Source organism: Phasianus colchicus, chromosome 31, assembly GCF_987193195.1.
Source record: "Phasianus colchicus chromosome 31, bPhaCol1.hap1.1, whole genome shotgun sequence".
In the NCBI taxonomy this organism is placed as follows: domain Eukaryota; kingdom Metazoa; phylum Chordata; class Aves; order Galliformes; family Phasianidae; genus Phasianus; species Phasianus colchicus.
In genome coordinates this window covers 298,324-313,427 of record NC_143466.1, presented here as the reverse complement: position 1 = coordinate 313,427, position 15,104 = coordinate 298,324, and the positions used below count along the sequence as shown (strand labels likewise).

At 37.1% G+C, this 15,104-nt stretch overlaps 1 protein-coding gene across 6 annotated transcripts in view; it reads right to left on the bottom strand.

Annotated features, from left to right (window-relative positions):
- The window catches only part of LOC149914094 (uncharacterized), a 155,188-nt gene that overhangs the window by 99,678 nt on the left and 40,406 nt on the right, over positions 1-15,104 (bottom strand). The window lies entirely within an intron of this gene.

The window sequence follows — 15,104 nt, the reverse complement described above, 5'->3', positions numbered from 1 at the left end:
TCCTCTTTTTGGAAGAGAAGGTGAAATTTCCAAGGGAAACGTGGCATTTCTGGGAGGAAATGACATCGTTGAGGGAGAAAAGTGGGAACCGGTGGGAAAGAATATCTTGTATTGGAGAGCAACGGTGGTCTTTTTGGTGTGCCAAGTGGTCTCTTGGGGAGAAAACGTGGTAAATAGGGGAGACAATGTTCTCTGGCGGAGTGTCAAGTAGTATTTGGGAGAGCAAACGTCAGGTATTTCTCGGAAACCGGCTGTTTCTGGGAGATAGTAGCAGACTTGGTTGGAAAATGACATGTGTTTGTCAGAAAGCTGTTTTTTTTTGGGAAAAAGGCCGTATTTTGAAGAATAGGCAGGAATTTCTGGGTGAATGTATGCCATCTTTGGGAGAAAACTGGTCTATGTAGGAGTAAATGTGGTGTATTTCGGAGAAACCTGGTGTATGTGGGAGAAAAGGCCATTGTGATGGGAGTAAGTGTGATCTTGAGGAGTGTCAAGTAGTATTCCTGGGATGAAATGGGAGGTATTTCTAAGAGAAGTGGTATTTCTGGGAGAAAATGTCTTGTTTTGGGGAGAAAATGTCCTATTTTGGGGGGCAGAAGCTGGTATTTCTGTGACACTGCCATCTTGATGGGGGTAAGTGTGATCTTGAGGAGAGTAAAGCAGCATTTTTGGTAGAGAATGGGAGCTATTTCTTGGAGTAGTGGTATTTGTGGGGGAAAATGAGTTCTATTGGGGATAAAAATGGTCTAGGTGTGATAAAATGCCACATTTCTGGAAGAAACTGTCCTCTTGAGGAGTGTAATGTTGTATATTCGGGAGCAAATTGAAATATTCATACGAGTCCTGGTATTTCTGAGAGAAAATGTCCTCTGTTTGGAGAAAATGTCATCTTGAGGATTGTATAAGAAGAAAGCTTCATATATTTAAGAGACAACTGGTATTTCTGGCAGAAACACATTTGGGAGATGAAACGGCCGTAGGATTGTTAGGAGTGTGAAGTAGTGTAAATGGGAGGAAATGTGAAGTATTTGTAAGAAAGCTGGTATTTCTGGGAGAAAAGATGGTATGATGGTATTTCCGGGGGAAAATGTCCTCTGTTTCGGGGAATGCTGGTATGTCTGGAAGGAAATCTAATTTGGGAGGAAACTGTGATATGAAGTCTAGAAAAGTATGATGGTAAGTCTCATCCTGTGGAGTGTGAAGTAGTACTTGTGGTAGAAAATGTCATCTGTTTGGGAGAATGGTGATATTTGTGGGAGACAAGATCGTATTTTTGTTGGAAAAAGTCACCTTTGGCATTGTCATATAGTATTTTGTGGATGAAGCGTAAAGCATATCTAAGAAAAGCTGTTTTTCTGGTAGAAAACTTCATCTGTTTGGGGAGAAGGCTGTTTTTTCAGGGAGCAAGTCTCCTTCTTTGGGGAGGAAATGTCCTCTTTTGGATGGCCGAGTAGTACTTGTGGGAGGAAATGCCACGTATTTGGGAGAAGGCTGGTATTTGTGGGAGGAAATGGCATAGGTCTGGTAGAGAATGTATTCTTGAGGATTAAAACATGATAGTTGTGGTGGAATAGATCATGTGTTTGGGCAAAAAGCAGTATTTCTGGGAGCTAATCTCATTGGATTGGAGAAAGCTGGTATTTCTGGGAGCTAAGGTGTTCTTTTTGGAAGAAGATGCCATCCTCTGGGTGAAAAATGGGAATTTCTGGGAGAAAATGTCATCGAAGGAGGAGAAAGCTGGAACTTCAGGGAGCAAATGAGATAAATGAGGGAGAAAAGTGGGAAACGGTGGGAAAGACTGTCTTGTAGAGGAGAGCAACTGCGGTATTTTTGGTGTGCCAAGTGGTCTCGGGGAGAAAATATGGTAAACACGGGAGAAAATGTCCACTGGAGGAGTGTCAAGTAGTATTTTGGAGAGAAAATGTCAGGTATTTCTCAGAAAAGTCCTTTTCGGGGAGACTTGATCTCTGTGCTCAAATGACATATTTCTGGGAGAAAATGTCTGATGTGGGGGGGAGAAGGTCATGTATCCGTGAGAAAACTGGTATTTCTGGGAGAAAATGCCAGGTATTGGTGAGAAAACAGATGCTTGAGAGGGAAAAGGCCATATTTTTATTTCTTTATATATATATAAATGTAAGAAAAGGCCATCTCTTTGGGATCTGGTAAGAAGTGTATATATAAAAAAAATAAAAATAGGTATGTTGCTTCCAGACAGTGTTCTTCTACTTTTGAATTAGTTTTGGCTCAAAAACTTCCTGAGTCATGTGGTTCTACTGCATATTTATTGAACTTTAAATGGCTCTTACATATTATTTCCCAGTTTACATTCTTAACCCCACAAAAGCCTTCAGTATTGATAGCATTTTAGTAATAAGCTTAACAGATTGTCATCCCTTTTCCATGCATAATCTCTGTTTTTCTTTGAATCTATCATAATTTGAAGCATAATATATCTTTGCTGAGACTGTGAAAAGTTGATCTCTCCATACTCCATGTCACATGCTGCCAAGAGGTCACCCCGTAGCCTTCTTTTAACCAGGCTGAACAAGTCCATGTGCCTTAGCCTGTCTTTGTAGGGGAGGTGCTCCATCCCTCTATCATCTCTGTGGCTCTCCTCTGGACCTTAACAACTCCCTTTCCTTCTTGTATTGGGGGCCCCAGACCTGAACATAATACTCCAGATAACGCTTAATGCTTGAATCTTTCTACAAATCTGCTCATTTATGATTAGCAGCTATGATTAGCTGTGTCAATGCACACAATGGTAAAATATTCTTACATTCTAAGAAAACAAGTCTATTTAAAATTCAGAGTTTAGATAGAAATATAGTGTCTAACTTGTAGATGTCTGAACTGATGAACATTCCTCTGATTATTAATGCAGTAATGCAGCATCTCATTTGAGCCTAAAGAGTTCTGGTCACTCACTCAAATATTTCAAGCACTCGGACGTTTGATGTAGCTGTCAATAGGAATTGCAAAGTCAGAGCTCCACACAACAGATGTCCAGGGTAGCCCTATGGATTTAATTCTGCTTTCTGCAATATAGCTTCACAAGGCTGTGATTAGAATCAACCACTTACATATTCTTATCATTTACTGCATTAGCGCATTAGCAAATATGCAAGTCAGCCTCCAGCTTTTCAGTTTACAGATGATGCGCAATGAAAGCAGAGCGGATTTACTGATTAACTTGTTGGAATAAAAGATACTACAACGTTGCTTCCTGTTACAAGCACTTCTCAGATGTGATCAACCAGCTCCTAAACACATGCAGTGACTTAAGATGTCTTAAGACATTTTAAGATGATTTAAGACATGTGAGACACAAAAGGATTTTTTTTTTTTTTTTTGAAGTAGAGCCAAAGAAAATGAGCTACAGTTGCAAAATAGACTTTCAAGATGTAAAATAAATATTCAAACAATTTATTTAATACTGGCTACTTTATAAATATCTTACACTGAAACCTGACTTAGGTATATTTTGATTTAGAAATCAAATTTAATGTATGAAAAGTTAGTATAAAAGCATTTTATTTAAAGCATAGGTTTTGCTAGCAACGATTAAATGAGGGACAATAAGAATATAATATGTGGTTGTTCTGGATTCCCTGAACACAGTACTCCAGTAGCAGTCATAACCATTTTTTCTTTAACAATCTTTCTTTATTATTTGCTTTCATTTTTTTTTCATGTTTTTTTTTTTTTCTTCTATTTTTCTGTTTATTGTTCATATATCCAGATTAAGTCTTTAAAATAATGTCCTTTGTGCTAGATTTTGAAATTATTAGTGGAGTACTAAGTGTTTTGAGTTGTGTTATTTGACTTTGGTGATTGTTTGCTATTCTAGACCAAATGGGTGTAGTTTTTGGTATGTTTGTTCCCAAGAACTAGTATTCTGTCATCAAAATTACTAATTGTTATAAATTATGAAGTGGATATGAATTTGTATATGCACCATCTACTCTTCATGACCCTATGGTCCATTATGCCTGAATTCAAATATAAAAATAACCGTTATCAGAACATTTGATTAGACTTTTATACAAACTTGTCTAATCTAAGTACATATTGCTAGAAGATAAATGGATAGCGTTAGGACAGTATACATCTCATACGGAAGTGTTTTAGGAACCTAGGACAAATTATGTTTCTGAATTTAGGTATCTTTCACCAGCTGAGGCACACTCAGGCATTTTGTCTGTCCAGCAGTTGTTGTCTCATCTCATACCTCCTTCACATCTACAGAGCTATAGGGATGTCTTTGTTACTTAAGCATCTCTGGCACTAAGTACCCTAATTCAGCTTTTCTAACTAAACATAGTTTTTACCTCAGCTCAGAAATGCATCTCGTTTCTGAAATGAAATGCATGCCATTTGCATTTCAGTTATATCTAACTAAAATGTGTATTATGTTGAATATGTGTTCAGAAACATATGTAATGAATTCAGACTTCTGTGTCTCCTTTTCTCTCTATCTACTGTGTTTAGGATTGAACCTCTAATGGTAGATGCAGTATGTCAATGGTTTACAGGCCAGTTCAGCCTGGTTCCATGACTAATGGGTCAGGGGGACCCACAGACCCACACCTTGGGAAAGGGGGAAGGGGAAAAGGGGTAGAGAGGGTAAAGGGTAGAGAGATGGGCCTAAAAATGAAACAACAATGATCTGAGGAGAAAAGTTGATTTACTAAATGAGATATTGAAATGCAAGATAACACAATATAATATAATATAATCGAAATGGAAGCTAAGAAATCAAATAAAATGAGAGTGTCCAAAAAACAAAGGCCTTACTCTAACGCTGAAGGTGAGATGGCTAGGGAGCACACACGCTGTAGAGATGAGCGGAAAGGAAAAAGGAGATGTCTCATGATTTGCAAACAGTTTTGTTTCCCCATCCAAACAGAAAATAAAAACGTAAAGTCCTCTGGGCTATATAGTTGTCTTCTGAGACAGCTATACCTAGAAATATCAACAATCCACAGAACTGGAGCATTAACTCTTTAACTCCCAGTGCACTACTTGATGTTAAGATGTGAAATACCAATTACAAAAATCCTGAAACTGTGATACAGTTGAAATGCCCCATCCCTTGCAGTGGTTGTATGATGTGACAACCTGTATCAGAATGTTTAATTTTGCAAGCTACAGCATCTGACTTACAGGGAGAGATTTCTTCTGCTTCTGATTGCTCAGAACAAACCCATCAGGGAGAGATACATTAATCTTCTGTGATGCAGACCCAAACACGAAAAGTTAGCTAGCCTATTTGCTGTCATTAAGGAAATAAATAAGATTGACTGTCCCATTGCATCCACAGGAGGGGACTTCAGCTCTTCTGTGAGATGCTCAGTAGTGCTCCTTCTCAATGTTTAACACCATCTGCCTCTCCAGTGTGGCATTAAACACAAATCACACCAGGACTACAGCAAGCTATTGGGAGAAAGACTCTACTGGGATTCCTGTTCTTCCTATAGCCCTCCTGGATGCCACAGGAGTGGCTGTTGTCTTATGTGTTGCCTCAAGTGTTCTAATTTCAGTAACAACAGTAACACTTGAGATAGACAAAGTAAACCTCTTAAAAAGCCCAGAGAAGTCATCTGCTGCTTGAGATAGCTTGCAAAAGAAAATTCAGTTGTCTATAAACATGTTCTTTTTCACTCTCTACATTTCTTGGACATGGAGGTTGCTAATGATTTTGCATACATCAGTGCAAGTGCAATTCACCGTAGTTCTGACATACAGTCTAATTGGCTTTAATATATAATTTTATTTTTTGAATGCTAACGTTTATGTAATGACTTTCTAATTGATTTTTTCTTTATAAAGGACCATTGATTCATTCCCTTCAGTGAAACTCAGTTAACTTTCTAAGAGAATTTATGAAAAGAAGGATGTGCTACTGCTACTTTCTTTCTACCTTTCTTTCTCTCTTCTATAAAATGTGTTATTTATATTCATAAGCAAGCTTCTGCAAAGATAAACAAAGCTAAACAACTGTGCTTTATGTATGAGTATGAAATAGGTTCCTTATAAAAAATGTGGCTCTTCAAAGATGGATAGAGCTCTTGTGGCACTCTTCCTAAAAACTACATATTCATCACGTCTTATGATGTATTAGCATGACAGCTATTTAACATTTGTAACAAGTTATTCTAAGCAATCAGACTGAATTGTACACAGATTATACGAACTGATGTTATTTTACAAAAATAGAAATGATAAATTTTAAATGGAAGCATAAGCTATGGTGTTATCACATTGTTTATGTCATTGTGAATTAAGTTACAGCTGATTTTATATGAAGTACAAAGACTGTGAGGAAGTTTTCTGTTATTGTACAATATACAATCCCAGCTAGATAATAATAAGTAATGAGACTGATAATTGGAAACAAAAACAGAATAGAAACCCACACTGTTATTTAAGTCTGATTTTTTACACCAGTGACAGAGGAAGAAGATCTAATTAAAAAACTTCAAGTTTGGACAAGTCTGGAAAGAAAGAAGTATTCCAAATTCCAAAAAATATTGCAATATTATTCCTGAAGGATGCTTTCCCAGGATTTACTGGGATCTTTACTGGACAAAGTATTTCCCCTTCAGCTCAAACTAGCTGTGTGCTCTGGTGGCCAGGCAGGGTCCTGTCCACCTCTCCCCAGATGGCCACCTCTGTCTTGGCACCAAACTATCCATCCCATAAGTTTACCACTAGCTGGCGGAGTCCCAACTCCAGTACCACCTTGCAGGCTCACATGGCCATTCCTGGTAATTCTTTTGACAACAAAAGCTCCTGTGAGACCATCCTTCGCATCTCCATCCTTTTCCCTTGCCAAAATCTGTCATTTCTTCTTCCCCAAGTCCTCAGGAATAGGGGAAGGCAGAGACCAGCATTCTCTGAGCTGCTGTGCCAGGACAACAGAAGGAATCCAGCAGAAGGACCTGAGCTGACTGGGGCCCTGAGAATGTGTCAAACAAGTTACAGAAGTGGCTACTCATGTGGAGAAGATGACTTTGGTTCTGACATGAAGCAGCCTGAAGTTCAGCATGAAGGTCATCTTTTCAAGATGAGGCATATTGAACAATTGATTCAATAAATAAAAAATGAGTAATACTTAAGAAAACGAACTCACAAAAACAACAAAAACAACACATATTTCTCTCTCTATCTTTTCCCCCCTTTTGGACCTTGAGAATCTGCATGTGGATTCTTAAGTCCCTACCTGGTGTCCCTGGTATGAAAAAGACATTGCCACATGGAGCAAGAGCTCAGCCAGGGCTGGTGAGAGTCCAGGGCACCCAGCAGTCGCAGCAAAGGCTGAGGGAACTGCCTACAATCAGTATTAAAAAAAGTGAGTGTTACCTACAGATGCTTACTGGGATTGTGGAAGATCATGAAGCCTGGCTTTTCTCACAGGTGCTCAGTGACAGGAGCACAAGCGGCACCAGACACATGCTGCAGCATGGACATCTTCCAGCTGGGAGAAAAAGACTGTCCCCATGAGGAGGCGCTCCCAGAAAGCATGGGGGTCTCTGTCTTCCCCATGATATCTAACCTTGACTCAATCTAGCTGAATGTAACTCCCCTCCTCTGAAGAAAAGCTCTGGGCAACATGTTCCAGTACTCTGTAACCCTCATTGTGAAGAAGTTCTTTTGCTTATTGGTTCGGAACTTCCTATGCTCAACTTTATGGCCATTTCCCCTTGTTCTGTCCCCATGGACTGCTGAAAAGAGGTTGGCCATGTCCCTTTGACTCCCACACTTAAGATATTTATAGACATTAATAAGATCCCCTCTCAGTCTTCTTTTCTCAAGGCTGAAAAGATTCAGGTTACCTAGCCTTTCCTCATAGGGGAGACTCTCCAGGTCACTTGTGGTCCTCTGCTGGACTATCTCCAGGAGATCCCTGCATTTTTTGTACTGGGAAGCCCAGACCTGGATAGAGTACTCCAGGTGAGGCCTGACCAGAGCAGAGCAGAGGGGGAAGATCACCTCCCTGGACCTTCTGGCCATGCTCTTTTCAATGAACTCATTGGCCTTCTTGGTCATCAGAGCAGTATGTTGATAATATATTGTTTACGTGCTTAAATTTTCATAATGATATTTTGGTGCCCGTGATTAATAACAACAACAAAATACTCTACGTGTGTGGAATATGGTAGCCCAGCGAGAGGCTCTTTGATACATTTTACGTTTTTGAAAGATAGATGCTTTTAAAGGATAGATTCACGGTTAATGCTTTTTAGTCATACAGAATTAGTATATGCATTAGTGCCCATACAGCAGCATAAGGCTCACATAATATGTTAAGAAAAGAATGCTGAAAGTGAAGATCCTCACTCTAAAAATGTTTTAATCTAAAAAGTATGTCAGATGAAATAGAGTTAATGGAAGTGGAAAAAGTGAGAAAAATTTCACCTAAGATTGCCAGCAATCATTAGTACAGAACCTTTATATTTTTAATCCCAGTGAAATGTTTTGTAAGAAGTGTGCAGAGTTGATCGTGTAGAAGCCATTGGCAATTTTGAAATATGTGTGAATGGTAAATTTCCTATGAATATTGTTGGCTTGATTTCAGATATATTCACAAGCATTTCTCTGGAAAGTACACTGCTATTCTGTCCAATGTAAATTCACTGACACCTGCTCTTAGCAGGAATTTTTTAGTAATTCAAGGCAGAAACGTTTATCAAAGTAGCTAAATTAGCTGTTATGAAATCACTGTTGAGTTTTTGTGAATGAGCACCTCTATGCACTATTCTACTTCTATTCTAGCACTTTTCAGACACTAACATAGGTAATAGACTAATGAGGCAGGGGAACCTGCGAATCCAAGCCCTGGGAAAAGGAAAAGGGGAAAAGGTAGGGAGATGGGTCTAAAAACAGCACAGTGGCAATGATCTGAGGAGAAACAAACTAATTTACTAAATAAGATATCAGAATGCAAGATAACATACTATAATGCAATATAATATAACGTAATTAGAATTGAAGCTAATAACTAAAGTGAGAGTGTCTGAAAAATAGAAGCCTTACTCTAATTAAGCTGAGGTGATATGGCTGGGAGCAGAGATGAGCCAGAAAATCAAAAAAGGGAAGTCAAGAGATCTACGAATGGTTTTTATCTTTCCCACTGAGCAGAAATGGTAACAGAACAGTGAGCAGTCCTCTGGGGGATATAGTTCTTCTTCTCTTCTAAAACAGGTACCCCGAAATATCTACTATGCATGGAACAGGAGCATTAATGCTTTAACATGTACTACATGATGTTATGATGTGGAATACTGAGAACAAAAATCTAAAACCATGACATATAGTTACACTTCCGTCACCAGAAAAAAGAGGAAATAGGGAAGTTCTGGAGTCTGAGTCTAATTCAAAATTGTTTGTAATTAATTAAATGAATTATTTTGGAATTCAAAAAGGAATCTCTTTTACAGATTTTGTTCACTGACCAAAATTTACAAAATTCTTCAAGTAGACACAAGTATAGGGCAAAAAATATCTGAACAAGCCTACCCAAGTCTAATAAGGTAATAAGACTGTGGGTGGTGACTTATTTTCCTTTGAGATTTGGAATTGGGGTCACTTTTGTCACCAGATTTTTTAACACCTTCTTCGAGATATTCTGATTTATTGTTCTTCAGAGGAAAACTGCTTAAATGTGGCATCACAGAAATATATTGGATTAAGGGCTAATACATTTTCCTAGCCAGATGAAAGTGGTGTTGTATTTTTAACATGTCAATAGTGCTTATCCATATCTCAGGAAATCCAACAGTGGAGAATTCAGGTTTAAAGTAATTAGATTTATATTTCTTATTTAAATGCATATATTTATTTTCAATATTGTCAGTTACTTTTTTCCCATCTTACCACATTTTTGTCTCTCTTCCTCTTTTCCTGTCTCTCTTGTGCACTAAGTAAATATATAAACAAATATATAAACATATATGTATACACTTATATACTGTCTCTTTCCTATTAATGGTAGTTAGTTTAGTGACTAAGGATGAAAAATATTGTATATTTACGCTTCAATTATAGGAACAATATGTTTTACTGTCTAAGTACCATTTCTTGTCATGGTTATTATCGTGATATTAAATAGCTGAGAGTCATTGTAGAAGGAACATAAGTCATTACCATCTTTCTATACATAATGACTCTTAAACATAATTGCTATGTAATCATTAGGTGAATTATTATATTGAATTATTATATAGGCCAGTGCACATGCTGGTAGCTTAGCTAGGAATAAAAGAAAGCTACTCAATCAAAGATTAGTCCTGTTTCTTTTTTAATTGAATGATTTCAAAGCATAATATTCAGGGCCGTGTTTTAGAAATATGTGATACTTTTACTTGACTCTGTTAAAGTGTGTGATATTAATTTAAGTAAATTGATAATGAAAAGAACATAACTGCATGACTGAAAGACTGATCCAGGTATGAAAAGGATACTTGTATTTCATGAGCTACATATTGAGAACCCACAAACCCACAAAAATCTAGTCAAAGTCTTGATTAGATGTGAGTCACATGCTTGACAGTCAAGGTAACTTATGCTGATGTTACAAAGAGATACCAGCTGATCTTAGGGGAAAGGTGATATGTTCTACATAGGGGACTTTACAAACAGCAGAAAATTAAATTCTTTCCTTTGACCTCCTTCATAGGATGCGAAGTCAATGCTGTGGAAGTCATGATAGGTTGAGGTGATCCATGAAAATATCTACATATTAATATATATCTGTACATATATATATAGGCAATTGGAAAGAGCCTGAAAACCTTCCAGTGATGTGACATGTCTATTTTGGTGATACTAAGCTGCTATTACATCAATTGTGTTCAAAAATAACATGAAATAAAAATGCTCTGTAGGTGCCTTTTACTCCAGTAGAATGTAGAGTAACAATGTCATAGAGAGACATGAGGAAACTTGCACTACAGAATCTATCCCCTCAGTCTTCTTAATCTCTTTTACTTCCACAGGAAGAATTTTGTGGAGCCTATGACTGTTTCAAGTAGAGAAAGAAAGTATTACCTTTTTCTGATCTAACTTGCCACTCCCAGGGCAGTCCATCCCAGTGCTTGACCAATCTTTTGGAAAAAAAGCTTTTCCTAACATCCAACCTGAACTCCTCTGTCACAGCTTGTAGCCATTCCCTCTAGTCCTATTGCTAGTTACAAAGGAGAAGAGGCTGACGCTCACCTTGCCACAACTTTCTTTCAGGTAGTTGTAGAGAGCAATAAGGTCATGCCTGAGCCTCCTCTTCTGCAGACTAAACAATCCCAGTTCCGTCAGCTGCTCCTCATAAGACTTGTGCTCCAGACCCCTCACCAGTTTAATTGCCCTTCTCTGGACAAACTCCAGGCTTTCAATGTCTTTCTTCTAGTCAGGGGCTAAAAACTGAACACAGTACTTGTGATGCAGCCTCTCTATAACTTAGTATAGAGGGATGATCATTTCCCTGCTCCTGCTGGCAGCACTATTTCTGGTACAAGCTAGTATGCCATTGGCCTTCTTGGCTACCTGGGCATACTGCTGGTTCATGTCTAGATAAACCTCTATTATAGTTTGCATGTAACTAAATAGCAAGCATTACTTTCAGAGTGACCTATGAATTAGTGATTGGTGCATGGGTTTCCGTACTTTTGGTTTGCCTGGTATGTTCTGAGAAAAGAGGAATTTTTGTGGGCTACATGTACGTAGGTTACTGCAAGTAATGTCTCCATGGAAACTACAACAGATACAAAGAGCATAATAACACTATTTGATAGAGCAAATTCTCAGCCTCATAATACTATTTTTTCAAGAAAATCACCACCACTAGCTGTGTATTTTCACCAGGGATGAACAAGAAACCACAGGCCATTCTTGTAAAAACCTGCACCAGAGGAGGAGACTAGCTGTCACAATTGCTGAAGTCTACCACCTACCAACTCGTATTCACATCCACTGTTGGTGTTCATCAGTGTTGAGTCATCACCAGTGAATGTCAATGAGAGCCAATTTTCCACCTGGAGGAATTGAATTATCCACCTTTGCTTCTTATGCACTTCTGTGTCAGAGGTTATTTTGTCAGACCACCATCCTGCTTCCATCTGTCACACACAAAATGTGATGGAATATGGTCAGGAAGTTTCAGCCTCTACTACCACACTTTCAACATCTGTCTCTGTCACCATGGGCCAACACAATAAAGCAGGAGGCATTATTTTTGGAGCATCTCTTGTAAAATATATAATATAGTTTATGTATGTAAGTAACAAAACATTTCAATTTTTAATTTTTAAAAAGGGGGCGGGGGGTGGGGAACCATAAAACTAGTAAGATATTTGATTTCATTTCTGTGAAATCAACGCACAACTCTGTTTTTATAGTAGTGGTTGCAATTCCTAGTGAGTTCTCAAGGTGTTAGTGAGAGACTTTTGATGAAATTTCATTCATTCTGTGCTTCATCCTTGATAACTGTTGTTCACAAATTTATGTACAATCAGAGAGCAATGACATGAATAAGATGGGGTGGTGAAGCAAGGAATGTTTGTCTCTGCTAAGAGAGGTCTCACAGAAGTCTGATGAAGAGACAGGATCAATGTTTGAGTTAAATATGTGATTGTAACTCTACACATTACATTTAAAAATTTGCAGGTAATTTATTTATGGGAACTGAAAATAGGGTCATGAGTACACAAAAGAAAAAGAAGAAAAGAAAAGAAGAGAAAAGAAAAGAAAAGAAGAGAAAAGAAAAGAAAAGAAAAGAAAAGAAAAGAAAAGAAAAGAAAAGAAAAGAAAAGAAAAGAAAAGAAAAGAAAAGAAAAGAAAAGAAAAGAAAAGAAAAGAAAAGAAAAGAAAAGAAAAGAAAAGAAAAGAAAAGAAAAGAAAAGAAAAGAAAAGAAAAGAAAAGAAAAGAAAAGAAAAAAAGATTCTTTTCATCAGTCTTGAAATATAGTCTCAAATTCCTTTATCAAAACAGAAAGCATGGCTGCCTGTTTTTCACTGTTTGCAGTACTGTTTTTGGCTAAAGTATCAAATAGTATAAAATTATTTGCCATAACCTGACTTACCTGTACACTGAGCTCCTGGTTTCAGTCACCATGATGTTAGTGGCAGATCTATGTGTGGTTGTTTCTAGGTGAGCACCTAGGGCCAGACCAGGCAGGTAGGTTAAGAAGACTAATCACCATGGTGGTGAGGGGCAGAGGCTGGGCCTCTTGACAGGCTGCGCCAGATTGCATGTTGCCCACAGTCCATGGGTTGGACATGCCTGGTCTAGCTGGAAAAATCCTGAAGGACAGAAACATAATGTGTTGGTGCGTATATCAGAAAACTCACTTTGCTTAATGGTGAAAGGATGTATGGAGAGGCACTTAATAAACATAACTGCGAGCCTTGATCTCAACTGACTGTTGTTTAGTTACTGAATAGAAGATGTGTTGTGGATTTTGTGACTGGACAATGAAATAGAATGAAACATTGGTTCTGTTTGTACATACTTTCAGTAAAGAATAAACATCATGAAGCTTGCTTTTCTCTGACACTCAGATAACTTTTCTATCACTGCAAAAATGTTCCTGGAAATCATAGAATGTGAAAAGAAGCCTACATTGATGCTGTACATAAGCAGCCTCTTGATAGCAGTTGAGGACTCAGAACTCGTAAAAATTGACTCAGCAGATCATTTTGGTATCCCCTAAATTCCCAGACATTTAGGCATGGTTGTAGACATTTCTTTAGGCGCTTCACTGAATCTGGATGAAAAATAATATTTCAAGAATTACTTCAAAGTAAGCATTTTTTAAAATGCATGTCTGACATATGTTGCCAAAAACAAAGGCAACTTTTTTAACATAATAGCGGATAATGTTGACTACCTAAATTTGAACTGAAATATATATAATTTATTAATCATTTATATGTAATATTAATCATGTACAAAATGCTATAATGGAATTTTTTAAGATTCTGCTGCACTAACTGCACAATGGAATGTTTTTGTTTGTGTGTTTTTGAGAAGGTCTGAAAGATTTAAGTTACTTTCCACCATGATAACAAAAACTAGTTAGGATTTTTAGAAAGTTACAAGCAGTCACACAAGAAAATAGGCACACAATAGAAGCAGGCAAAAATAAGGAAGATGTAATTGAAGAATTTATGATAAATTTTATTTTTTATTTAATTCAGAACATGAAATGAATTATACTAATATGTTGTGCCAATAACAGTGGACGCTTCCGTAGAATATAAGTGGGGAAGACTCTTTTCTTTAAAAAGATCAACATTTTAAAGAATTATTTTTAAAGAATTTAAATTATTAGTTGTGAATAGAGAGGAGGAAATACTCATAGAAATAATAGCTAGGGCACTAGTTACTGGTCACAGGTTAAGTGGCTTTTAAAGGGTTTTATTAAACAAATCTATAAAATTTTAAAGATCTATATGTTTGCAGTCTTTTACTGAACTGTTTTTAAAAGAGAAGATTCAAAACTCACTAGAAGTATGCCTGTTCATTGAAATGAAATTCTGTAGCTATTACTTCTGGACCGTGCATCCAAAAAAAGTTGTGAAAAATTCTGTCTCATTCTTAAAAAAATGAAAATAAGAATATATCAAATTTTGTAGTATATTATGCAACTTTTACATGAATATTGGATTAACTTTAAAAGATAATCATTGCATCCCTCAGTTTTCCTCCCTGATTTTGAATAAAACCAAACCTAGATAAAAGCTTGGTCCAAATGATAGAATTTTTTCTTCTCAAGACCAGTTGAAGCTAAATTTTATCAAACATTTCTATATATACAACTGAACAAGGCAAGGAAAAATATTTTAAAACTCCTACACAATTTTTTTAGTTTCATGTCTTAGTGATTACAGTCTTCACAGATGCATATATTTGATTTTAGGAGGCATAATATGAGTAATTAATGATAACTCAGAAGTTGTCAACTAGTTAAGAAAATGCATAGGAAAGCAAATACATTTAAGAAAAGTCAGAATAAAATTAGTACTGTGGCAGTATTTGTTTTCCTGATGCTGGTTTTTTACATCCTATGAATTAAACTTATGCCCTTCCTCGTTCCTACTTTTTA